The sequence below is a fragment of the Amblyomma maculatum genome, chromosome 4, assembly GCF_055883805.1.
Source record: "Amblyomma maculatum isolate TAMU_Amacu chromosome 4, ASM5588380v1, whole genome shotgun sequence".
NCBI classification, from domain to species: Eukaryota; Metazoa; Arthropoda; class Arachnida; order Ixodida; family Ixodidae; genus Amblyomma; species Amblyomma maculatum.
Window position 1 is genome coordinate 173,743,770 of NC_139347.1, and position 27,482 is coordinate 173,771,251.

Sequence of the window (27,482 nt, forward strand, 5' to 3'; positions counted from 1 at the left end):
CCTCTTAGCCAAGCTGACTGGCCGGGGATTGCACTTCCAAGGAACGGCGTCGCCTGTCTCAATTTTGTGCCTTACTAGTGTAGTACAGCCAGGCCGCTCAGTGATTACTGCATCGTACTCGTTCAAGAGCTGAGACAAGCGCGCTTTTTCCTCCCTTGACAAACTGCTCACATTGTTCAGCAGAGGGTGGGGAGGCCTGCCTTTCTCCGCGGCGCAAAGTGCAACCGCAAAAGGGGCAGGGGGTCGCGCGGGAGGGGAGTCAGTCCCCTCCGCGCCTTTTCTCTCGGCGCGGTTGACCGGCGAATTTGTCTGCCAGGCCGAAGGCGTTTCGAGAAGCTTTTTCGGGCGCTTGTTGCGTACGTCTGCGCGCGTAGCATCTGATAGCAAGTGTACTTCTGATGCTTTTTGAGGTTGAACGAAAGGTTTCAGGGTGCCACATGCTCGCTCCCTATATCCTCCGTTGCAGACGTCAATAACAATGCCCGTCTTAGCGAGGAAGTCTCTACCAAGAATGATTGGGACCGACAGGCGGGGAGGTGGGTGAGGCGCTGGCGCCTGACTCGTTTCTCCCATCGCACCACAAGCCGCGCGGCACCGCTCGCGTGCGCCGTGCCGCTGGCTAGTCGGAAGGCGAGGTTGCTCTCTCGCAATCGGATCCCACTCCGACGGAGATGTTCGCATACCTCGTCGCCAAACAACGAAGCGGACGCTCCTGTGTCTAGCAAAGCCATGAACTTACGCCGGACGACAGTAAGCTCAACAAGTGGCACTGGCGTGTCGTTGGGGGGACCAAAACGACAAGCCAACGGGGCCAGGAGTTCGTGTGACTCACTGAGCACCGCTGTTGACGCCGCCGGCTGTGCAGTCGTGCTCAGCGGCGGCTCCGCTCGTTTCCCGAAAGCGCGTGCTCTCGGGCAGCGGGGCGCCTGCATTCCCTGGCGTAGTGCCCTGGTTGGTTGCACCGGTAGCAGAGGGCAGTCGGCCGTTGTCGGGCGGGGCTGCTGTCGCCGCGCGCCGATTGACCGTACCTCTCTGCACGGTTTACCGTTGCAGGTGCGCGTTGCGCTTTCGTCCTCGTGTCGGGATGCCGACCACGATTCTGCGTGTCTTGGCCGGGCGTAGCGTGTGCTGTACGCATGGCATAAGTGTACGGGTCGAGAGCTCGGTCAGACAGGTCCCAACCGTTTCTCGTTTGTCCGTCACTCAATGCAACCAATTCGGCTCCCCGGGAACGAGGTCAAAAACTGCCTCCGTTCCAGGCGCATCGTGGCTCAAGTGCGTGCGACGCCGGCGGGGGTGGCCGATAGGTGCGCGAAGCGAGAATGTCCGCCTGTATGCGCTTGGCTGCCGAGGCGAGCTCGTCCAAATCTCTGAACTGAGCTCCTCGCAGGTAGGCTGCGAAGGTAGGGTGAGCTTGTCGCGTAACACGCTCTACCTTCTCACCGTTCGGAGCCTAGGGGTATGCGAGACGATACAACTCGTCCATCGCCCTCACGTACTCGAGCAAGGACTCGTCCGGATGCTGAGTACGTAGCTCCAGCTCGCGCCGCAGACGCCGCTGGTAATCTGCGGGCAAGAATTCCTCGCGAAACCGCGTTCGGAACTCATCCAGCGTGCTTGACCGGTGGCCAGTGAGGCGGAACCAGCGGGCAGCCTGATCGGTCAGTGAGACTGGCACAACGCGTCTCAGAATCTCGCCATCGGGTAGTTCTGTCGCCTGCTGGTAAGTCAGCATGCGGTCCAGGTACTCGTTGGCACTGACACGATCATGATAACCGCTATAACTGGGCAAAGCCACCTCTAACCTCGGTCTCGCAGCTGGCGCGGATGTCTGCACGACACCCGTGAGGCTTTCTATGAGGCGCAAAGCGTCGCGCAGCATAGCCTCTTGGGGATTGGTCTGGCCAGAGAAATCTGGCTGAACGACCGGCTGGGATGTACAGGGTAGCGGCCGCTCCGTGCACTCCATACCTCGCGGCATAGCGCTTGGCGAAAAGTGCCCTGCGTCGCCGCGCGTCTGAGTGAGTGCGTCGGGAGAAGCACAGCACGGCTCAAACGATATGAGGTCACTGGGGCTAGCGTCGCTAGCGTCAGCCTCTGTGATTGGACCGGCTGTAGCAGATACAGCCGCGCCAATAGGTTGCCGTTGGGAAGCCATATCGGACAGCATTAGCAGCGACTGAAAGTCAGGCATGCTCGCTTCCATGGCCTGTCTGTGTCGAAAACCCGATGCACAGACACTCGGTTTGTCACACCTCTGGCCCCACGTTCGGGCGCCAAGATATGGGGGTGTTACTTCCGCAAGAATGCGCCACGAGGGGACTAGACGCTACAGTCGCCTTCTAGCCCCGACGTGCAGCCCTAGCAGACAGAGCTGTGACCCCCAACCCGCGGTGCGAGAAGTCGCTACTGCGGCGGGTTCGAGCCAGAGGGGACAGACACCGAGTTCCGTACTCGAACAGTTTATTGTGCTCGAGTACACGGCAAAGGAAAACACACTAAAGAACAACCGCCGTGTAGCGAGCGAAAGCCGCGTACGGGGGTGAAATAGAACCACCTAAGGGAGAAGCACGCACGAGGAGGGAGAGGTACTGCTCACCTGCGTGCGGCTTCGTGCTCACGGCCCGCGGCAGTCAGTGCGCGCTGGACCGGGAGCAGAGGGTGAAGGCGGCGGTCTCCCGACGGTAATGCTCATCCGTGCGCGTGCACGCCCAACCGTCAAAAGACGCCGAGGGAGTTGCGACAGACGCGCATCTCACCTCGGCTCGGGGAGAGGAGGTTTCCCCGGTATGTCGGTAGGAAAGAAGGAAACCCGTGCGGTGTCGCCGCGGGAGCCCGGGAGGATGGGAGGGTGGCCAGAGTGCCCTCTCCTCGCGGTCCTCCCCAAGAGCGCACGTAATCACGCGTGGTAACCACGCGCGGCCCTTTATAATGGGGCAGGGGATTATGAATCCCCACACACCTGATTGATGGCACGGATATGATCGATAGTAGAGTACCGTTTCCGAAAACCTGCTTGATCCTTTGCTTGATTGCAGTCTAAGGTTATCCTGATTCTATTAGCAATTAACTTAGTAAATACCTTATACGTAACAGACAGTAAGCTGATTGGTCTAATTTTTAAGGTCCGTAGAGTCCCCTCTCTTATGAATGAGGATAATGTTTGCATTCTTCCATGGTTCCGGTACCGTCGATGACACCAGCCACTGCGTATACAGGGTGGCCAGCTTTTCTAATGCGATATCCCCTCCGTCCTTCAGCAAATCTGTAGTTATCTAATCCTCTCCAGCTGATTTGCCCCTTTTCATAGTTTCTAATGCTTTCTTGGCCCCGTCCTTCGTAACTGGTGGAACGTCAGACTGTTTTTCCCTACCGTCAATCTCCTTACGGTCCAGACTACTTTGGCTACTGTAGAGATCTGTATAGAACTCCTCGGCTACTTTGACTATCTTGTCCATATTCGTGATGACGTTGCCCTCCTTGTCCCTTATCCCATAGATCTCGTTTTCGCCTATGCCTAATTTCTTTTTTTACCGCTTTAAGGATTCCCTCATTCTTTACAGCATGCTCACTTTTCTCCATATTATACTTCCTTATATCGGCCACCTTGCGCTTGTTGATTAGCTTTGATATCTCGGCCAATTCAATCTGCTCTGTTGGATTGGAAGCTTTCATATTCTGGCGTTTCTTAATGAAGTCTTTCGTCTCCTTAGACAGCTTGCCGGTATCCTCTCAGTCATACCGCCTAATTCTACCGCACATTCAGTAATGGTATCGCTGAAATTATTATTCATTGCTTCTAGGATAATGTCGCCATTCTCGATTAGAGCTGAATATCTATTCTGTAGCGAGGTCCTGAACTCTTCTGCCTTCCCCTCACCGCTAATTCGTTGATGGGTTTCTTTCTTACTAATTTGTTGTGTTCCTTCTTTAGATTTAGGCTGATTCGGGAACTCACCATCCTATGGTCACTGCATCGCACTTTCCCGCGTACCTCTACATTTTGCAAAATGGCGGAGGTTGAACACATTATGAAGTCAATTTCATTTTTAGTCTCCCCGTTAGGACTTTTCCATGTCCATTTCCGGTTCTTCCGTTTGCTGAAGAAGGTATTCACGATTCTTAAGTTATTGCGCTCTGCAAACTCAAATAGTAACTCCCCCATGCTATTCCTACAACCAATGCCATAGTTACCTACTGCCTGGTCTCCTGCCTGCTTTTCCCCTACCTTGGCATTGAAAGCGCCTATTAGTACATTATACTGTGCCTTTACTTTTCGCATTGCCGATTCTACATCTTCTTAGAAGCTTTCAACTGCCTGGTCATCATAACTACACGTAGGTGCGTAGGCCTGTACAACCTTCAGTTTATATTGTCGCGTGCCTCTCTAAAAAGAGGACAAAACTGAGTGTAGCGCGTGGGACGGTTCCGATCAGTGATCGCTGCCTTGTATTCGTTACATTTTCTGGTGGAGCAGCCGGGTACGATATCCTTTTTTGCTGAGTTCAACCCCACCAGGGCAACCGAGAACCACCACGGATTTAACACCGGTCCATCGCAGTTGCAGCCGCCGCCTTCGAGGTCAGTTGCCAGAGTTCGGACCTCTTTCCTGCACGCCTGTGGTCAACATGCATAGATCCCATACGAACATTGCTGCTAACGGAGAGTCTTCACCCCAGTTCGTCGTCCTCCAGTCTCGAAAGCCGCCGTCCTTCCATGGCGAGCTTTATGAGGACGCTGCCGACTGACTGGACCAATTCGAACGGGTCGCCAATTACAATGGCTGGGATGAGCAAAGGAAGCTCTATAATGTCTACTTTGCTCTCGAAGATTCAGCGCGGACGTGGTTCGTGAACCACGAAACGACACTATCAACATGGGACCTCTTTCGTCGCCAGCTGTTGGCAACCTACACCGCCAACGACCGAAAAGAGCGTGCGGAGTCGGCGCTGAAATCTCGTATCCAAGCCCCAAACGAGAGCATTGGAATGTACTACGAGGACATGATCCGCCTTTTTAGGCGTTCTGATCCAAATATGTCAGAGGAGAACAAAGTGCGCCACCTAATGCGCGGGGTGAAGCAAGAACTATTTGCTAGGCTTGTGCGCAATCCACCTGGCACGGCATCAAATTTTCTAACGGAGCCTACCACGATAGAACAAACACTTCGACACAGGGCTCAGCACTATAACCGTAACGTGTTCGCCATGTCACCGGTCGTCTAGGGTTCCGGCTTCAACAGTTCAGATGATGCCTTAAGGGAGCTTATTTGATCTGTGGTCAGAGAAGAGCTGAGACACATTCAGCTACAGGGTCTAACGTCATCGTCGAGGCTTCCATCACTCGCGGAGGTCGTTCGCGAAGAAGTGTGGCAAGCCGTCCCGGAACCATCTGTGCCTGGTGTGCAGCCACCGCCACCGAGTGTGCCAACGTACGCGGCCGTGCTTCAGCAGCATCACCTCTGTGATCCTCCAAGAGGGAACCCAGCTGTGCCGCATCCAAACCAGCACCATAGTGGGTACGACTCCCCCAGAGCCCGAGTGAACCCCCCTACTCTTGATCCAGGCCCACGCCATCCTCCTCTTCTAGCCGAGGCACGATTTCGAAGGACTGACGTCTGGCGTGCCCCTGTCAATCGGCCCCTTTGTTAGCACTGTGGCGAGGCCGGCCACATGGTAAGGTTCTGTCCGTACCGCCGCGCCGGACTTCGTTGCTTCCATCCGCGTGCACGATGTCCTCGGAGTGGTGAATGACCGCCCGAAATCGAGGAGTACCTGTCGACGCATACGAATCCTCCGGGTGTCCCACAATACGAGTCCCGCGTCATTACCTCTTCCCGTTATCGTTCTCCAAGTCCACGGCCTTCTACATACCGCACTAGCCGCTCGACGAGCCCCCGCTCCCCAAGGCTTTGGGAAAACTAGGAACAGCGACCTGCGGAGGTGAGTCTGCTGACGAGCGAAGTGCAGAACATCCTCCATCAAGTTTAGTACAAGATAACGGCTATCAGACGGCGTCATGTACCGATGAACCTGAGTGCGCAGTTTCGGACATACCGGTTTATATCGACAATTTTCTCATTATAGTTTTAGTTGATACGGGGGCGGACTATTCAGTTATGAGCAGTGGGTTAGCCAGGAAATCGAAGAAAGTTTTAACCAAGTAATCTGGGCCTCAGATTCGCTCTGCAGGGGGACACCTTATTACCCGGCCGGAAGATGCGTTGCGAGAGTTGCAATTGACGGATTTGTTTATGTTTGCGACTTCGTTGTACTTACCCACTGTTAGCGAGACGTCATACTCAGCTTGGGCTTCTTACAGGCTAATGGTGCGATAATTAATTTGTAAAGAATCACGAGTGACATTTTCGCCAAGCCAAGCCATTGCGAGATCTAGCGTTGACGGTTCATCAACGCCCGCCTTACCTATTATAGCTGCTGACGTCCCGCCATGGTGCAGAATTATGGTCTTGGTAGAAAGCGACTCACCATGCCACCAAGACGTACTGGCAGAGACGAATGTGTAGCCTGCTTCTTGAGAAAGAGATCTGCGCTTAAAGAGGACTTGTTCGCTTGCGGGACGGTTGTGCGAAGCTCTGGATTATAAATTTCGGGACCGAGTTTCAGCACATTGCGAAAGGAACGGCCATCGCGTATGTTGCCGACTTTATTGAGCCAGGGAACATCTGTACTCTGGCGCCGCCGTCGCTAGCCAGATGTAATGCACCCGACATTTTATCAACTGTGGACATTAATCTCAATCTGTCGGTGGTTGAGCGGCGGCAACTCCTAGACCTCCTTCAGTAATTTGCTGGATGCTTTGCAACGTCTTCGAAAGTTGGACGTACCCCTGTAGCCAAACACCGCATTATTGTTGACGCGGAGACCAAGCCGATTTCCCAACACCCATACCGAGTGTCGTCAACGGAATGAGAGGCTATTCGAAGCCAGGTGCAGGAAATGGCTGCCGACGACGTGGTACAGCCGTCTACCAGCCCCTGGGCTTCGCCTGTAGTGTTAGTGAAAAAAAAAAAAAGAAAACACCTTGCGCCTTTGCGTCGATTATCTTAAGTTAAATCAAGTAACAAAACGGGACGTATATCCGCTCGCACGCATCGACGACGCATTGGACCGGTTACGTAATGCCAAATATTTCTCGTCGCTTGATCTCAAGAATGGCTACTGGCAGATAGAAGTGGACGAAAGGGACAGAGAGAAAACAGCGTTCATCACCCCCGACGGCCATTATGAATTTAAAGTGCTTCCTTTCGGTCTCTGTTCTGCACCAGCAACCTTCCAGCGAATGATGGACACCGTTCTCTGTGGACTGAAGTGGAAAGCGTGCCTAGTGTATCTCGACGATGTCGTCATTTTTGCGGCTAGTTTTGAGGAGCACCTTGACCGACTGCGAATGGTACTACAGGCACTGCGTTCAGCACAACTGACGATAAAACCACAGAAATGCAATTTCGGATTCCAGGAACTCCGCTTTCTTGTCCATGTTATTAGTTCTGAGGGCGTGAAACCAGATCCCGACAAGACTGCTGCTGTGAAAAATTTTCCGCGCCCAACCGACAAAAAGTCTGTTAGAAGGTTTTTGGGGCTTTGTGCCTATTACAGGCGTTTCGTAGAGAATTGTTCCTTCTGCGTGGAAAGATGATCGAGGGGATGCTTTTAACGAGTTGCGCCGGCGACTGCAGGCCGCCCCGACACTTGCCCATTTGGACGAAAACGCCGCTACGGATATCCATACCGATGCCAGTAATTTTGGACTCGGTGCCGTTCTGATTCAGTGGCAAAATGGCACTGAGAAAGTTATCGCTTACGCAAGTCGCTCTCTTTCAAAAGCAGAGACAAACTACTCAACCACGGAAAAGGAATGTCCCGCGGTAGTTTGGGCCAGAACTAAGTTCCGACCCTATATTTACGGCCGACCTTTTAGGGCTATGAGCGACTACCATTCGTTATGCTGGCTAGCCAACCTCAAAGACCCCTCTGGACGGCTTGGAAGGTGAAGCCTCCGTCTCCAAGTATACGACATTGCGGTTGTAAATAAGAGCACAGCGACGCCGACTGCTTGTCTCGTGCACCAGTTGATGCGGCCCCTCCCGACCGAGAAGACAATGACTTCCCGCTTCTTGCTGTCGTCACGACCACCGACATGGCCCAGCGTCAGCGGGCTGACCCCAGTTTACGCCCGCTTATTGAGCATATCGAAGGCCTTGATGCAGCTGTCCCACGTGCTTTCGCAAGGGGTTTATCCTCCTACCGCATTCGCAATCGCGTCCTATATAAGAGAAACTTTCAGCACAACAAGGAAACCTTTCTTCTCGTTGTGCCGTCAGACCTCCGGCCTGAAATCGTGCACGCATGCCACGATGAGCCTTCGGCTGGTCATTTAGGAGTCACGCGAACATTAGCCCGCATTCGACAAAAGTACTATTGACCTAAGTTGCTGCCTTCAGTCCAGCACTATGTGAGAACATGCCGAGATTGCCAGCGGCGCAAGACACCTCCGCTGAAGCCTGCGGGGCTCCTTCAGCCGATACCTCCGCCAACAGCCCCTTTCCAGCAAGTGGGTATGGATCTTTTGGGCCCTTTCCCAACGTACGCATCAGGGCACAGATGGATAGTAGTGGCGACGGACTACTTAACGCGATATGCCGAGGCACAGGCACTTTACCGTGCAACAGCTGCAGAAGTAGCCCAGTTTTTTCTTAAGACCATCGTACTGCGCCACGGTGCCCCATCGGTTATTATCACTTACCGCGGTACAGCCTTTACGGCTGAACTAATGCAGGCTCTCTTCAGTCTTACCCGCACAAGTCATCGTAGGACTACTGCTTACCATCCGCAAACAAACGGACTGACTGAACGCCTCAATAGAATGCTTGCAGACATGATTTCCATGTACATCGACGTTGAGCATCGCACGTGGGATGAAGTCCTTCCGTATGCAACTTTTGCATACAATACGGTTGAACAGAAGACGACGTGTCTTGCTCCATTCCAGCTAGTTTACGGTCGTCCCGTCACCACAATATTGGACGCTATGCTACCCATAAGTCATGGCGACGATGTCACCAACGCCTATGAAGACGTCGACATATTTCTACAGCGGGCCGAAGAAGCGCGCCAGCTCGCACGATGCCATATTCAACATCAACAACATCGCGATGCCAGTCGGTACAACCTCCGACACCGAGACGTTCACTACCAACATGCCGTTCTTGTATGGGTGTGGACACCAGTGCGCCGTCGAGGACTCTCCGAAAAACTACTTCGCCGTTACTTTGGGCCATACGAGGTCATTCAGCGTCTTAGTAACGTGACTTACGAAGTTGTTGCTCGGGGTCAACGACCTTCAACACGGCGGCGCTCAAGTGCTGAAACTGTTCATGTAGTGCGGATGAAACCGTATTATGAGAGGCAGTGATCTTTCGCGCGTGTACAGCTTTGTGTTCCCTGCTTCTCCTGTCTGCATAATCTGAGGACACTCTCAGCGTCGAGTCGCCGCTTTCGAAGAGGGGGGGGTAATGCCGCGTGCCTCTCTAAAAAGAGGACAAAGAAGCACAGAGGACAAAGAGGACGAAACTGAGTGTAGCGCGTGGGACTGTTCCGATCAGTGATCGCTGCCTTGTACTCGTTACAATATCGCTATTTAAGCCTAATAACGATGCCTGCCACCCTCTCATTATTACAATAGAATTCTTCTATATTACCCGCTATATACTTATTGACAAGGAAACCTACTCCTAGTTAGTCGCCTCTCTGGTAAGCCTCGATAACACAGTACATGCCCATCCTTCAGTGCACTATATGCTTCATTCGGCCTCCTAACCTCACTAAGCCCTATGATATCCCATTTCATACCCTCTAGTTCCTCTAACAGCACTGCTAAACTAGCTTCGCTAGCTAGGGTTCTAGCGTTAAACGTTGCCGGGGTCAGTTTCCAATGGCGGCCTGTCCAGCGGAGCCAGGTATTCTTAGCACCCCTTGCTGCGTTACTGGTCTGACCGCCGCCATGGTCAGTTGTTCCGCAGCCGCTGGTGAGTGGCCGCTGGTGACCGTGATAGTTCAACCATCATGGACCGCAGTAACTCTAACCGTGCAAGCCAGGCTGGTGACAGGCCGCCCTCCAGCTCTATTCCCTCCCAGCCTTACCGGGAACCATGACCGTTTGTAGGAGGAGACGGTGAGGACGTTGAGAAGTAGCTGCTTCATTATCAACGAGTTAGTCGGTACACCCGGTGGGACCCTATCACCATGCTAACTGTCGTTTTCTTTCTAACGCACACGAGGATGACCTGGCCCGAGAATAACGAGGACAATTTGACAACTTGCGGACGGTTTTCCACCGAGATAAAACAGCGTTTTGGTGACTCTGTACCGAGCACAAAGCGGGCTGAGCAGACCCTTGCTCAAAGAGCTCAATTGCCCGATGAAATGTGTACCACGTATACGGAAGAGGTCCTCAGATTATGCAATTGTGTCAATTCCAACATGCCCGAGGAAGACAGAGTCGGTCACATTTTGAAGGGCATCGCGGCTGACGTGTGCAACTTTTTAATCGCCAAAGACACAACTGAAACAGTCTCCGATGTTATAAACATACCTGCGCTTTCCAAGCTCTCAAAACGCGTCGTATTGCGACGAAATTTGGGCGGCTAGCCAACGTAACTACCGTGGCCAGCCTTGATGACCATGCCCAACAAGATCTTTTGTCGACTATCCGGCAAATCGTGCGGGAAGAACTTCTGCGGCTCAATCCGTTTCCCCTTCACGAATCTGCTGAGGTCTCTGTCAAGAGGGTACCTAGACGGCCGACTTCACCACCACAAGCGATTGCAGTTCAGCCTTTCGCACAAGCTCCTCAAGATTCAGCTTCTATCGACTATCCGCCTATGCATTTCGCCAACAGGAACGTGTCGATGCTAGACGTCCCAGGGTATAATGTCCCCTCAAGTGGACCTAGATCTTCTATTCGATCTACGAGGATTACTGAGCAGTATGAGCATTCAACTAGACTTACGACGAGTCCAGCTATTTCTGGCTCTTATCCACAACAGCATTTTCTACTTTCCCCACCGATATATTCTACCGCTGCGACGTCGAAGGCCACATCTCCAGGTACTTCCGCATTAGTTTCCCGCCTCGCTATAACCGCCCGGCGCCTCCAACAGTAACCGACAATCGGCCATGCAGCCCCGTTTTTCAGCCATTAAATACTCAGCGTGGGTATTACCGCAACATCCATAACGAGAATCTCCGCGACCATTCCCCTGCATCTATCTCATAGAAGTGTTACTCCTCCGCCCACCTTTTCTGCGCGTGCTTCTTCATCACCGCGGCGGCACTCCATGTCGCCTTGGCAGAAAAACTAACCAGCGCGACCGATGGGGGTGAGGCCTCTGGAAATGTGCTGTGTGGCAATATCCCTCCAACTATAATGCTCAAAAACAAAATTCGTGTGTTCATTGATGGTGTGTGTACATTAACTTTGGTGGTTAGGGGTGCGACTGTGTCTGTGATGAGTAATCAGTTTAGGCGCTTGTTGCAACGCAAAGTAATGTTTGAATATGACCGTGCTTCAACGTTTTGCGGTGTGAGTGGAGAGGCATTGCGGCCACTGGGTGTCTGTATTGCGCAAGTGTCTGTGGGTGGTGCAAATTTTCAAGCCGAATTCGTCGTCTTACCCCACTCTACACATGACATCATTTCAGGAATGTGAAGTTTTGTGGCGCTACCGTGGACTGCCGAAGTCAAGGGTTTCATTTTGATGGCTCGCATCTGCCGACCCTTTTTGAAAGTGGCCGTAATGAAGAAACAGTTTTTAGTATTACCGAAGACACAGTAGTTCCACCTTTGTCTGCCATGTTCGTCCCCGTGTGCGCTTCACTTCTTGACCAGGTTTCATTTCAGGCCGTGGTGCCCCCAGTGCACTCAGCATGCCTGAAGAAAAATGTTATTATTTCCCACTGTATGATCTCCGTGCATCATGTTAGTGCCTCGTTATGGACAATCAATCCATCGTCCGAGCCCGCAGTTTTACTAACGCGATTGAAGCTTGCCTCCTGTGGACCCGTTGCGCCCGCGTCGTTGCTTTGGACACAGATGCTACTCGTGCCCCCTCTGGCTTATGATGAAATTTCGATCTTCCGCATGATCAGCGCCGATCTCAGCTCATCTCTGTGCCGTACTCTTGTGGATATTCTTCTACCCTTTTCGCCTGCTTGACTTGTCTCAAACAGATGGATCAACCTCTCGCCCTGCACATCGGACCCATCATACAATCGACACTGGTTCGGCTCGTCCCATCCGTCAAAAGCCATATCGCGTGTCCCCATCTGAACGCAAAGTCATTCATGAGCAAGTGGAGGACATGTTACGGAAAAAGGTGACACAGGAGTCATCTAGCCACTGGGCTGCCCCTGTTATTCTCGTACGCAAGAAAGATGGTTAGTGGCAATTCTGCGTCGATTACCGGCGTCTAAATTCTGTTACGAAAAAGGACGTCTATCCTCTTCCTCGCATAGACGATGCCCTCGACTGCCTCTCTGGTGAGTCCTATTTTTCTTGTCTTAATCTCAGATGAGGATACTGGCAAATTCCAATGGACCCTGCGAAACAGCCTTCGTGATGGAACAGCCTTCGTAACGCCAGATGGCCTTTGTGAGTTTAATGTTATGCCATTCGGGCTGTGCATTGCGCCTGCTACATTTGAATGCTTTATGGACACAGTTTCGCGCGGCTTAAAATGGGACATTTGTCTTTGCTATCTGGACGATGTCGTCATGTTTGGGAAGCCCTTCCAAGAACACAATGATCGTCTAGTACGTGTCTTGAATTGTCTTCACGACGCCGTCCTAATTCTAAACTCGAAAAAGTACCGCTTTGGAGCGTGCCAAGCGCTGGTGCTGGGACACCTTGTGAATGGTGATGCTGTAATGCCGGACACCCAGAAAACTGCCGCTGTTTAGTCTTTTAAAACTGCACAGACAGTGAAGGAGTTGCGCAGTTTTGTAGGGTTGTGTTCATATTTTAGACGCTTTATACATCGCTTTGCTAACGTTGCTCACCCATTGACGTGCCTTCTAAAAAAAACCCTCCTTTTGACTAGACACCAGACTGCGACGTGTCATTCCGTCAACTGAAGTTTCTTTTATTATCGAAACCCATCCTACGTCACTTCGATCCTGCTGCAGTGACAGAAGTTCACACGGACGCTAGTGGAATCGGCATTGGGGCAGTCCTTGTCCAACGGCACGATGAACGAGAGCATGTTATCGAGTACGGAAGTTTTACCCTGAGCAAGCCGGAGCGAAACTACACAGTCACCGAACAGGAATGCCTGGATGTAGTTTTCGCTGTGCAGCGTTTCCATCCATATTTGTACGGACGGTCGTTAACTATCATAACTGACCATCATTCACTCCGTTGGCTGCGGAACCTCCGAAACTCATGTGGTCGCCTCGCACGCTGGGCCCTCCGGTTACAGGACTATGAATTTGCCATGGTGTACAACAGCAGGAGGCGTCATGCAGACGCAGATTGTCTTTCTAGGATGCCAATAGCCACGACCGGACCGGACAGCGACGATTTCGACAAATATATATCGACCCTAAAACCAGCGCTCCCCGACGCAAATGTTTTCAAATTGGAAACGAAAAGTGAGCAGTCTGCAGCCTCTCTTTGCCGCCGCCCAAGCCAGCTATGCTACAAGCCGTTTTTGTGTGCGTGATTGCCTCCTATGGAAAAAGAGTTATTCGCCTGTCGGCCAGCGATACCTTCTCGTAGTTCCCAACACGCTTTGCACGGACGTATTGTATGTCGTGCATGATGATCCAACTTCAGGGCTTTTGGGATTGGTTCGAACACTCCACCGCGCTCAAGAAAGCTTTTACTGGCCGAGTATGCGCTCGAAGATTGAACAATAGGTTTGCAGTTTCAAGCAATGTGAACGCCACAAACTTCCAACTGCAACCCCATTTGGCTTGCTGCGTCCTGTGAAGACCCCGACAGCTCCGTTTGATCAAGTAGGCATTTACCTCGTAGGTCCGTTTCCGAAGTCCGTGGATGGAAATTGGTGGATTGTAATCTGCGTGGACTATATCACACGTTACTGTGAAACTGCCGCTCTTTCATCTGCTACGGCGCATCAGGTGTCACTTTTCTTGCTACACTCTGTCATGTTACCACACCGGCCGCCACGAATTGTCATCACTGATCGGGGCCGAGAATTCACTGCTGATGTTGTTGAAGAGCTCATGGTTTATGCGCCGTAACTTCCCGACACTCGACGCCATACCATCCCCAGACAAATGGCTTGACTGCGAGCGTGAACAGAACCCCTTATCAACATGCTAGCCTTGTATGTGGATGCCGGGCATAAGAACTGAGGCACCATACTACCCTTCATCACATATGCGTTTAATACCGCCACGTATGAGACAACTGGGTACAGTCCATTCTTCCTGCTGTATGTCAGACCGCCACGCTACTCCCTGGATACTATCCTGCCCTTCTCAAGCCCTGAAGACCCCTGCCTGGCTGAGACCCTCTGTCTCGCCGAAAAAGTTCGGAGAATCGCTCGATTATGGTCTGGTGCTTCACAAGAACGTGCTAAAGTACGATACGATGCCAGTCACCGGCAGGTCACGTACTCTATAGGCGATTTAGTCTGGCTATGGCGTCCAATTCAGCGCCGTGGTCTACATCAAAAACTCTTGACCCATTATGACAGCCCATATCGTGGTACTCAAACGCATCAGTCATTTAACTTCTGCAATTGTCCATCTGATAGCATCTGGTCGTAGGTCTGCCAAAACCCAACTCATGCAAAAAAACAGCGCGAACCAGCGAGGACGACAGAAAGGAACAACAGCAACAGGCGCTGTTGAAAACCCAACTATGCCATGTTGCCCGCTTGAAGCCGTGTCAGCCTCGCACGACTCACGAAAACGCCCAGAGGGCTTAGGCTGAGTAGGAGAGAAATGTCACTCTATTGACGACGAGGAAGGATTGCACTGGTGTGGCAGAAGAAGAAGGAGCGTTGGTGTTTGGGGGCTAGTAGGTTTCACCTTGTCCCACTGCATAGCACTGTAAATAAACACCCCTTTTCTTACTTAACCGTAACAATATTTCACTAGGCATCAAGACAGAAGCCGCAGCAAGTGAAGAGCTTCAAACCTCGACATACATATTGTGCAGGTATGTTATACTGTTTTACACTGCATGAGTTACTTCGTGCATGCGCACTTTCCTATTTTCGGTAATTTCAATTTAACAGCAACTTCCCACTTCCCATTTTCCAGATTGGACTTGTGGTGCTCCCGGAGCAGCCATGGATATTGTCACGTGGTGGTGACCAGAGTCGATGACACAAATGCAGACACAGGCTTGATGGTACGGAAATAACTCTTTATTGGGCTGACTTGCGCCCGCAAAAGAAATAAGCAACTCGGCGGCGGCGATAGCAGCAAACGCGTTGGTCGATCGTCGAACAAAGAATGCTCTTCACACTCGTCAACGCTCAATTTAAAGGCTGCACAGAACAATCTAGATAACGTCGCAAACAGCTACCAGCACGGGCTGGAACATTGTGGAAAGACACACGAGTGGCCGGAATCTTCGAGATATATCTCGGTGTATCTTGCGCTACAACGAAACTGATAAAGGTGTGACTCGCGACATTGAGCCTTAACAAACAAAGATTACGGAACTGATACGCGATCCAGAATCAGAGTGATAAGCCTGTATGCCAGCGGTTGCTGAAAAAGAACAAATACAGTTTTGAAGGTTTCGCGGCAATATGCTGCAGTCCAGACGGCCGGACAAAGATTAATGAAGAATGAATGCTAATTGAAATTAAATGCACGTACAAGTACAGAAACTAGCAATTCATAAACTACGAGGAAATGCGCAGATACCTTCCCTACTTGACATTCATTGATGACATCATTGAAATGAAAAAGACATACATATTATACCCATATTCAGGCGCATTTGCATGTTCTCAATATCCAATGGGCCCTGTTGTATGTCTACACCCCAAAACATTCTGTAATGTTAAAGTCATTCGAGATGAGCCATTCCTGTGGAATCTAATGCCTAAAATTGAATACTTTTATTTCAAGTTTCTAATTAAACGTTTATTCCAGGTTGCAATGCTTTGTGTATTTTTTTACGTTTTTGCTGCTTTCTATATTTGGCTTTTTAAATATTTATTTATGTTCTTCAGATTTCTGCTTTGTTCAAATCGAATTATTTGTAGACTGAACATTTTACAGTTGTCCTGTACCGGTAAATATTTATGCATTTGGTACTTTTATTTGTCCTTTAATAGAATTTGTGTTCTTTGTAATTGTGGCTGTACCTGGCATATGAACAAGTATTGCGCCGCAGAACTGCTAGTCTGGGTGATCTAAGTGGCCTCATTTGCTTTGGTAGTTATTTTGTTTATGCCTTCTGCTCGATATCATTGCCCGCTAGAGTTGGTGTGATAACGTCAGGTGCTTATTTCGCTTTCAACTGGAGCTTTGTGAACATTTACAAATTTCATTATTGCATGTTTGTGTTGTGGTGTGCTATATGCCAAGGCATGTGGCTGATGGCAAGCAGAAATGTGTTGTGGCTGCTACTTGTAACAGGACTTTCAGAAGCAATTCTGAATAATTGAAAGGATGAAAAAGTGTTCATCTTGCGGTTTCTGTTTGGTCTTTAAGCGAGCACTCAAGTTTTTTGTCCAAGTACAAATTCTGCATTCTGGTCTTGTGCAATATCAGATAAACACAAAGTGATAAACTTATAATGTGCGGAAAAATAAAAAAGAATCGTCTTTGACTTTTTTACTCTTGGCATTTAGAGCTTTGATAGTAACCACATGTGTAAGATACATCTTTTTTCTCTTTAACCCCTTCCGACATTTAGAGCTGTGATATTTAACATTTGTGTAAGATACATCTTTCATATTTTGTTATATGAGTCTATCATGACATTGATAAAGTGAAGTGTTGTGTTCTTTGGCTGCTGTAACATGTTCAACACATGCATCTGTAAAAATTTCTCTTTTTATGTTTTGATGGATTTAGGTTGGTCGTTTGCACCTGTTGGTTACTTTCAAAGAACAGTTTATTTACTTCAAGTAGTAGCAGCTAATACTAGTAATTGTGCAAACACACACTATGACCACATCAGCATTTGTTGTAGTAACTTTTTTAAGAAATCATAAAGGAATTCAGTGAAAAAACACAATGACAATGTTGACATGTAACCCTGATCAGCTCGCTTACTACTAATGGTTTTTGCCACCTACATGACATCATTCTTTTGAACCTGCAGAAAAGGCAATTAATTCCTAAATACATTACCGCATGAGCATTGTTTGGCTTTCTCCAAAGCCTCATTCGACAGGAAAAGTTCTTTTTGCTCTTTATGCAGATAGTGCTGCTGTCTTCTCAGATAGCAGATCAAGTACAGGGATGGATAGGATTTTTTATGAGGCTATGATGGGCACCATAGTGAAGGGCCGAAGAAAATTTCGACACTTTTTAACTTGTACTGACAACACACAGTACACCGGCTGCTGCGTCCAGGGTCAGCAGCCGAGCAACGTACTTCTGAGAGGGCAATTTATTTATTCAAAGATGCACAGACTGGTCGGCGGTAAAGACCATTGTCTACTGTAAACTATGGAAAGGGAAAGAAGAAATTAAAGGGGAGTTATGGTGTGAATGGAGAGTGATGATGTTAGTACAATTGAAGGTCCTTGTAGTGATGCAAGGTACTGAGGAGATTTCGCACATACTTGGGGACACTCATCTCACGCAAGTATATGCTGCGGATGTCTTCCATGCACACCATTTGTCACATAACCCACGAGCAATCATGGAACCTATGGGGTTGCTAGACATGCTAAATATAATTCAGTAAAACAGACATAAATGAAACATGTCGCAGGGCTTTACATCTCGCACTTCAATATGTTGTGATCTAAATTACCAGCCCAAAGCATTTTCATGAGGAATGAAATGTCAGAAAAGTGTATTAATAAAATACGGTATTTTCATGTGTTTTCACCCACTGAAGCAATGCAGGCAGTGATGGAGGAATAACCTTCATGCTTTATTAAATCAAAATTCTTTCAAAAGTATAGTGGTTGCGAAATGTATATTGCACAAGAGTATTTTTGTGCATCATTAGTGAAGTGGACATTTTTTCACAACAATTTTGTCTGATAGACACACATGCTCTTTTTTCATCGCAATTTAGTCATTATTTGTCATTTAAGTGCTTCACAAGCGCCGAGCGTGCTTGTATGTTGTGCTATACATTCCTGGAAAAACAGTCATCATGCGATCGTCATCCCCATGGTTGAACCAAACATTAAAAATACTGCTGAATAAAAAGAAACGGCTCTTCCGTTATGCAGAACGCACCAACAGTTCCTGCGCATGGCAACAGTACCATAATGCGGAAAAAAAATTTTGCTTTTACATGCCGCTAACGCTACAAAAACAGTTTACTCAACCACTTTATCGTCAATGCTTCACAATAACCCTAGACAGCTCTGGAAAGCGATAAGTGCTAAGCCACTCAACTCATTATCACTGTGTGACGACCTAGGTTCACCCATGTCACAAAATCTTGTGAACGAATCATTCAATCATGCCTTTTCTGCCAACTTTACTCACGAACCCGATGATTTCATGCCTCACTATCCACATCTTGATTACCCACCTATGCCAGACATAGAATTCGAGCCTAACGGAATAAAATTGCTAATCAAATTTCTAAAACTGTCATCATCTGCAGGAGTCGATAACATCAACGCTAAAGTACTTCACAATGCTAAAGATACTCTCGCCATCATTCTTTCCCACATTTTCTAGCAATCGCTCGAACATAAAGGCATACCTCATGACTGGAAAGGGGGAAAAATTATTCCAGTGCATAAAAAAGGCTCACCATCGTTTCCTGAAAATTACCGCCCTATTTCTTTAACCAGTGTTCTCTCCAAGCTAACAGAGCATGTAATTCACTCACACGTAATGAAATTCCTGCAGTCTGTCAACTTCTTCCATCCCAGTCAGCACCGATTTTTAAAAACCTATCCTGCTCTACCAACCTAGCATTATTCACTAACGACATCAGCTCTAGCTTGGACACTAACACACCAGAGGATGCGCTGTTTTTAGATTTTGAAAAGGCTTTTGACAGAGTTACCCACCGAAGACTACTCCATAAGCTTTCACTACTAAACGTAAACCGACTAGAGCTTGAATGGCTGCAAACTTTTTTGACTAATCGCCAATAGTTCGTATGGGCCAATAACCGCGCATCTTCCTTGTCCCCAGTCACTTCTGGCGTACCGCAAGGTACTGTTTTCGGACCCTTACTATTTTTAATATACATTAAAGATCTTCCTAATAACCTGTCTTTTACCATTCGTTTGTTCGCCGACAACTGCATCATTTACAGAAAAAATAACAAACAGCAAGGACTCATTTAAACTTGAGTGTGATTTGAGACTTGTTGAAACATGGTGCACTAATTGGTTAATGAAACTAAACGTAAGTAAAACCACTCTAGTCTCATTTCATCGTCGTGCATCATATCACACCGAAAACCAAACTTTATATGGTGACAAAAGGCCTGGGAATTTCATTTACTCAAAATTGTACCTGGACATCTATTATAAATAACATCACTAACCAAGCTAACCGTGTTCTAGATTATCTTAGGCGAACACTACGACTTGCTCCCGCTCACGCAAAACTGTCCGCTTATTTAACCTTAGTGCGCCCCAAACTAGAATATGCTTGCTCGATCTGGGAACCACACCAATCTAACCTTACAAAAAAACTCGAATACGTCCAAAACAGAGCGGTAAGATTTGCCTTTTCAGACTATTCATATCACAAAAGTATTTCATCACTAAAACACAAAGCTAACCTTGCAAACTTAGAATCCCGCGTAAAAACACCAGGCTCTGTCCTTTCCACAAATTTTATTCACAAGTCCTGAGGCGCGTCAGTGCACTCTATGCTGCAACTGTACCGTTCACTTTTCCTGGGTTACATGAGGTACAGCTTTCAAATATTCAATAATATTAGGAAGACGAACATCGAGATCCTCCAAAGCGTGCAAGCTCAAGCTCTCCGCATCTGCCTTGGACTGCCAATATGCACCTCAACGGCAGCAATGGTTCTTCTCTCCCGCGAGCATCCCATAGCTACATATATTGCTGTTGAAACCATGAGGACACATATACGACACCTCACCCGGGTTTCCCGTCACCACATGGCAACTATCCCAACAATTAGCCCACACTACTGCATTTGCCAAAACCATAGCAGCTCATCGCATCTACCTTCACAGTTCACTCCAACTCCAAGACCGAATTTACCCATATGGAGCCTACATGAACCAATCTATTCCGGGAGTAAAAAAGAAAACGGGTGTACCATTGCCTGCCTTGAAGCAAATTACATTGGGTCACCTCTATTTTATGCACAATAATTGCGAACACGTCTACACCGATGGCTCAGTTGCTTCAACAAGCTCCGCGGGGTCCGTAGTGATACCGTCGAAGTCCATCGTGCTGAGGATAAAGACGACGTACCCCACCTCTTCAACTGGTGCGGAACTGGCTGTCTTACGTGCAGCTATTGAATACATCGGCTAGGAGCTTCCAGGTGTCTGGTCCATTTTTACGGACTCGAAAGCAACGCTTCAAGGCGTTCAAGCTGCGCTACGTCGTGGATCACATGAACAACTAACTGCAGAGATCCGCGTGCTATACCACGACGCTACATCAAAAGGTAATGATATAATTTTCCAGTGGCTACCTGGACATTGCGGTACTGAGGGAAACCACCAGGCAGACCAAGTTGCCCGTTCTGCACACAACGACGGAACTACAGTGAACATTCCTATATCTAGAGTTGACGCAGCTTGTCGACTTCATTCCTTAGCGGCGGAGCTAACGCTTTCAGCCTGGAACAAAGGAGAATTTTCCAATCGACGCCTCAAGGAACTAGACCCTGGGCTACGCCTTCGTGTTCCCCCAACAAAGGGCGGCGCGAAACAACACTGATGTGCCGTATGTGGCTCGGTGTTGCATTCACCAAAAATACGCTTATGTGATGAGAATGGTGAATAGCCCTAACTGTGAAAGATGCGGCTGCGAAGAGACCACACAGCATCTCCTTTGTGAGTGCCCTGCTTTTTCAAGCGAAAGATATGCGCTGCGTTCGGCTCTGGACCATCTTGACAGCCGTCCTTTCACAGAGGAGAAAATCCTCGGCCCATGGCCACAGATGTGTTTTATGAGAGACACAAACTTGATTGAGAAACTGTGACTGTGCTCCTCGCCGCCTTACCTTTCCTATCATTCTCTTCTATCTTTCTCCTTTAAACTCCTCATTCCCCTTCGCCAGTGCAGGGTAGCAAACCGGAAGCTTTCCTAGTTAACCTCTCTGTCTTCTCTCTCGTTCTCTCTCTCTCTCTTGCGAGAAAAGGCAGGAGGTTGCTTTCTCGCATTGCTAATATTATCCACAAATGCCGTTATCATCCCTGCGCATCGCCAATCAGCCCAGAGCAACCCTCAACAAGCCGTCCAACCCCCTCTCGCATCTACGTCATCTCAAGTCATTTTTTGTTTTAGCAGCAAAAGATTGGAACTGTTTGCCTGCCGAAGCTGTGACTCATCTCGACAATGCGCGCTTCAAATCATTCATTGAAAATATAACTTGATGTAAGCCCACCCCTCCTGTAATGCCTCTCATAGGTCTTTGAGGTACTAATAAATAAATAAATTAATAATAAATAAAAACTCGTGCTGTGATGTGTGCTGCACACTGAATTTTAATAGTTCTTCCATTACAGAATTTGACAGCTTTGTACAGGTGGATGTATCAATAAATGCAGGCACCAACAATGTGAAAGACATGATTACAAAAACTGAGTCAATCACCAAAAGCTCATTGGTGCTTTAATGTACCCATTCATCATCCGAAAATTAAGGGGAAATGAGGGGCTCATTGTGATACAATGAAAGGAGCCAACAATCTGGGAGTCCAAGGTAAACATATGAATGTTTTTTTATTGTTTTGTAGTTGATATTGACCATAATTAGTCTTGTAATGAGTTTATGGTCAGACATGGGTCAGCCCATTGTTTTTACTTCCACTTTGCATTTAATTATCTTTCTCTCTAAATTCGTTACACAACTTACTCTCGCCAATATCAGCTGCAAACACAATTAAAAAAAAACGATGTCCCCTATGTTTACCTTGGGCTCTCAGACTGTTGGCTCCTTTCATCATCCGAGCCACACATTGTTGTAAATAATTTTCTGTTAATATGACATCACAACCCTTGCACCGACACAGCATAGAGCCATATAGTTTTACTCCTTAATAATTGGCGCCTGCATATTCTGAAGAGCAGCACAAGCTGAAATGATTTTGTTCATATGCGGCACCAGGCTTAGAGGTACTCTGTTACTGAGGGTATGATAAATCTTCAACCTTTGTATGACTCTTTATACATGTATGCGTACCGACGCAATCTCATATGTTTTTTTCTATACATTCTTCTCAAAGTATAGCTCCTCCTGAAATAAAGGGAGGCATGAGCAGCACAGCACCTCTGCCTTCCAGGGTTGTACGAATGCTTGGAAATCCTTTGTCGCTCGGAACTAAATCGCCTGGTTTGAAAAGCTGCAAAAGCAAGAATCCAGAGTGATGAATAAATCAGTATGCCGCCATCCATACACCTTGCATATAAAACTATAAAACTAATCATGCCGTTGGGAACGATTCCTATCGAGACCTTTAAAGTGTATCCCCCCATATAATGAGAATACAGCATGTGCGGACAGTCAGGATTCGAGAGCATTTCTGTTCGGATCTCGGTGCACTCTATTATTATCCTGCAATTTGGATACTTCTCTTTAAATAGTGCAGGAAGAGAAAGTTTGACTATCTCTCGTGATAGCATAAACACCCAATTCTTCAGAGAAACACTTAAAATACTGAGTGTTTTCCTAAACACAGTTGATGGTGTTGTAGCTGTGATGCCAAACATTGCTCCCAAGGCACTGTATGTTATCCCAAGTCGGAGGTTGGTGAGGAACAAGCAAAGCTTGTCTACCCTTGATACGGCATTGTATATGTACTTTGGTATAGGCATCAAGTTCAAAAGAAGGCAAAAGACCTGCAGCGTTACACCGCACAAATTTTGGCAGTGCCTCTTCCTTTTCCTTTAGGGACTCAAAACTACAAAATCCGCAGCTCCTCTTCCAGTTTCCATCTGTGCTTGCGACCTTCAGAAGAAAGACAAACAAGAAAGCATTAAGATGGAATGAAAAAGAAAGGGCAATTAGAAGATGCAATAATAAATTAAAAATATTTCCATTATACTGCAACTAAAAGCATTCATTCCAAAAGAAAATCGATGTTGCCTTGACATCATGTAAAACTAAGCAAATTAAGCAGAAAAAGGAAATTCAAAATTAATATTTCATAATAGTGCCAGCGAACTGCAATGTATTTTTTATTTGTTACAAGCAAGACAATGTCACAGTGTAAAGGCAAGAGCCTTCTCCAGTTTCTGAAAGAAAACATTTCACATGATTTTCGTTAGGCCAAGATTGCAGAAAAATACTAAAAAGTCCAACTCTTTGCTGCTCATTTCTTTGTTTTCGACAAGAGTTAAGGCCTGGGGGCCACCTAATTGTTGCTGAAAGAAGTATGCTTAGCTTGCCTGAAGTTGCACATTCTTCTGTCTGCCTTGTCTCAAAAAAAGGGGCGGGGTAAAAATGGGACACTAGTCGAATTTGTACCACTGCATGAGTCAGTTGAAAGAACATTAATGAAAAGAAATAGTGATTACAGAGGCAGATGCACCGTTTACATTCCCCTGTAATTGAAGGATGGCCTTACAGCAACACTCTTTGTAGTGTGTTGACCATCATTTCTTGAGCCACATGCATGCACCAAAGGATCTCAAGCATTGGTGCTGTGGGATAAAGGGCTAGTGCTTGTTTCCAGACAGGCGTCAGAGAAATCCACTATTGTTTGGTCAAGCTGTAGCTTTTCTGAGGGAGACGTTTCTGACACCTGTGTCGTCACTACATCATTTGTGGCAGGTGACGGATGTTCAGCTGCGGCATCGAGATGCCTGGACGAGGCTGCCTGGTTGAAACGCCTTCGCCACCTGCATTGCACAGTCCGAGCATGATCAATGTCACTCAAGGAATCATAAAATAGTGGGCATGGCGTAAATAAATGCAATATGGACATTAACTCATTTTGTACACCAATAAGGGAACTCGGTATGCTGAAAGACAACCATGCTTGTAGTTCACAATGTAGGCTTTACCTTTGCCTTCATACCTTTGTGCCCTTTCCTGGTCAGGTGCCTTCTTTCTGTACTCTGGTGGGAAAATTGTTGGGATGTAGGCGGGATGTTGGCTGATGTCATTCCTGCAGTTTCCAACAAAATGAGTGCTGCAGATTCGTGCATATACCTTGGGCTCCGACGTATAGTGCTGTCAAGACAGTGCAAGAAAAAATATCATGGCTTTTAATTTTCAGTTATGTAATTAATGTCTGCTAATCTATTAGCTGTTGTTTGTAAGTGCAACAATATTTATTATGCTCAATGTGAAAAAAATCTTTATTTAGGAATAGCTTGAAGATGTATTTGTTGAATTGCTGATTTGTATACTTATTATATGTCTAATATATGTTTTATTATCTTTGTTTTGTATAAATAACCATTGGCTAATTATGTTGTTATTTTCTTTTATTGTAACGATCGATCGAGTGTCCCTGTGTAGTCTTCTGATTATGGGTACCCTCGTCTGTAATTTTATGTACTGTATAAGTATGTTCACACTAATGCGCACAAACAGACAGGTAGCAACACTGAAAAACCAAGTATTTTTCAGCGCAATTCTAAACAAAAAAGCGAAGTGAATGAAGAAAAAATGGAAAAAGCTTACATTAAATGTCAATCAGTGTCGACACGAATAAACAGCGTTCTCAAGAAGTAAATGCATGCAGCTGAGCCTTTGACAACATATATGCTGTAGTAATAACGCAAAATTTACTAAACCCCGTTTTAAACTAACAGCGCTGCGCGAACTGGCGGAAGAAACACATCGGAAGCGCCGGGCGTCCCTCGCCCGCAGCCCCGCCTGTTCCTTAAAGATGAACGCCACCTGACTAAACAACTTGCTATCCTGCATATTTAACCGCCTGGAAGCATCTTTACTGGAGAATAGAAGAAAACTGCGAGTAGTGAGGGCTTATAAAATACGTGTTAACAAAACGCGATGTTCTATCTTAACTCCACATTCACAACACTGTTACAGGAAGAAGGTAATGTGAGCAACAGTTACTGCAGCTGTGGCTTGCATTCATGCCCTCCGTACTAAGTTGAGTGGGTGCAGACATAGAAAGCAAAAAGCTGCAATCGTCAGTGCATTAGGCGAGATAAAACCGGCAGTACTTACTTGAATCTCCTTACTGCGGTAGCCCACGAGTGATGTTCGTGTTCGGCAGGTACAGAAGCAGACGACGATGATCTGATGATGGTCAGGAGGAGATATATATATTTACAGAAGGAAACTATTATACATTGGCAAACTGTAAATTACAGTAACAAAAGTCACACAGGCAACTGTAAATTAAAACAAAACAGACTCTCACACAGAGAAGTCACTCTACAAGCCCTTACTTTTCTACCGAGCATTTCGGTTAAAGCCTAGGGACTGTAAATACGTGCTTAGCACGGAGCCTCAAACTTGACTGCCAAACATGGTCCGAGGACCGCTTTTTGATGACAAACATCAACAAAGACCCGAGGGCGGTCACCTTCGGTGATCCGCCCCAAAAATAAAGCAGCCAATCAAATTATTAAAAAACATGCCACAACCCCCGTCGGTTGGGAATAATCTCGGACCCACGTCCCTAATTACTTCAAATAAAAATACAACATTCAAAACACACACTCTTTCCACTCGCCGGTCCCCAAACCCTCTCACACGGCGCCTGTCTTTGCTTCCCCTCCTCAGCGTGTTTGCGACGCGACCTTGCAGCTGGTGCCTTTGTGAAAGAAACGCCGCGGGGGATCTCGAGACGAGGTCACTCAGCCTCAGACGAGGTCACTCAGTTCGTGGAAAAGGGGGCGAGGGGCACTGTCCCAGAGCACTTTACAGTCGCCGTCGCACAGAATGTCTCGGGCACAGCGGGAGAGCGCTGGGCTGATTGCCTACTTGGGGGGGGGGGGGCAAGGGTCGAGCCTATTGTTGCCCTCTGCAGGCCATTTAGCGAGCGCTTGTGGCAGTGCAAAAAGCTTCATGAACGGCGTCTCCATGCACCCATGCTTGGCGCCATGGCGGGAGATCGCTGAGATTGCTGGACAAGCTGGCCGTGAAGTGGTTCGCAGAAGCGTGCCACTGTTGTTCCCGGCTGATAAATGGAAGCGTCTGTCGTTCGCGTCTTGGCGACGCCTCGGGGCGAAAGGACGAAACAAACCAGGCCTCCCGCGAGCCCCGCGAGCCCGCGCCCAAAAAAAGGGGTGAAAAGGAGAAAAAAAAAAACAGCGCTCGCTCCTTGGCCTCGGCGCGTGGGGGGTTCGACCGCCAACGCGACTCCACGTGGGAGTCGCTTTTCACTGCGGCCTTACACGCCCCTCTAAAGAGGGTAAATGAGCTTGGAATCCGGTCATTTCAGCCTAATACAACAAAGGCCGCAACAACCCGCGAAGAAAACAAAACATGTAAGACACTTCGCACGTGAATGGAACACCAAATGAAACTCGCGACACAAGATGGGTATAACACAAAACAAATCACACATTCGCATCGGCGGACCGGACAATGTTCGTGAAAGTCCCGCGCGCGAGCAATTGGATGTCCTCACGTCAAGTTCACGCGCACTCCACCGTTCACATCACACATTGCACCGGGTACGCGGGAACATTCACGCGTCGCCGAAAGGCCATGGCTCAAGCGTGTGCTTGCTTTACGCCCCAGGTCACATTGGGGATACGGGTTAACGCGTCGGCGTTACCATTGCTTGACCCTTTCCTGTGGGCCACCGTCGCATTGTAGCGCTGTAAGGCCAGCGCCCATCGCGCGAGTTTTGCCCCATGAGGCCTACTAGTAGTGAGATAGGATAGGGGGTTGTGGTCAGACACCACGTTAATTTCTGCCCCGTACACCCAATGATCAAATTTCTTTAGTGCCCAGATAATGGCCAATGCTTCCCGCTCGATCGTAGACCAGCGGGTCTGCGTTGGCGTGAATCGGTGGCTGGCAAACGCTATCGGCCTTTCCCGTCCCTCGTCTCCCATCTGCGCCAAACAAGCCCCCGCTGCAACGTCGGACGCGTCGGTGAACAGCCAATATGGCCTTTTAATGTCGGGGGTGTTCAGAGATGCGGCTTCGCACAGAGCTGACTTGAGCCT

At 48.1% G+C, this 27,482-nt stretch overlaps 2 pseudogenes; both read right to left on the bottom strand.

Moving 5' to 3' along the window:
* Positions 1-871: 871 nt before the first annotated feature.
* On the bottom strand, positions 872-2,194 carry LOC146193510 (uncharacterized; annotated as a pseudogene).
* A 20,216-nt stretch (positions 2,195-22,410) lies between these two features.
* Positions 22,411-27,482, bottom strand: part of LOC146193511 (uncharacterized) — a 61,378-nt pseudogene continuing 56,306 nt past the window's right edge.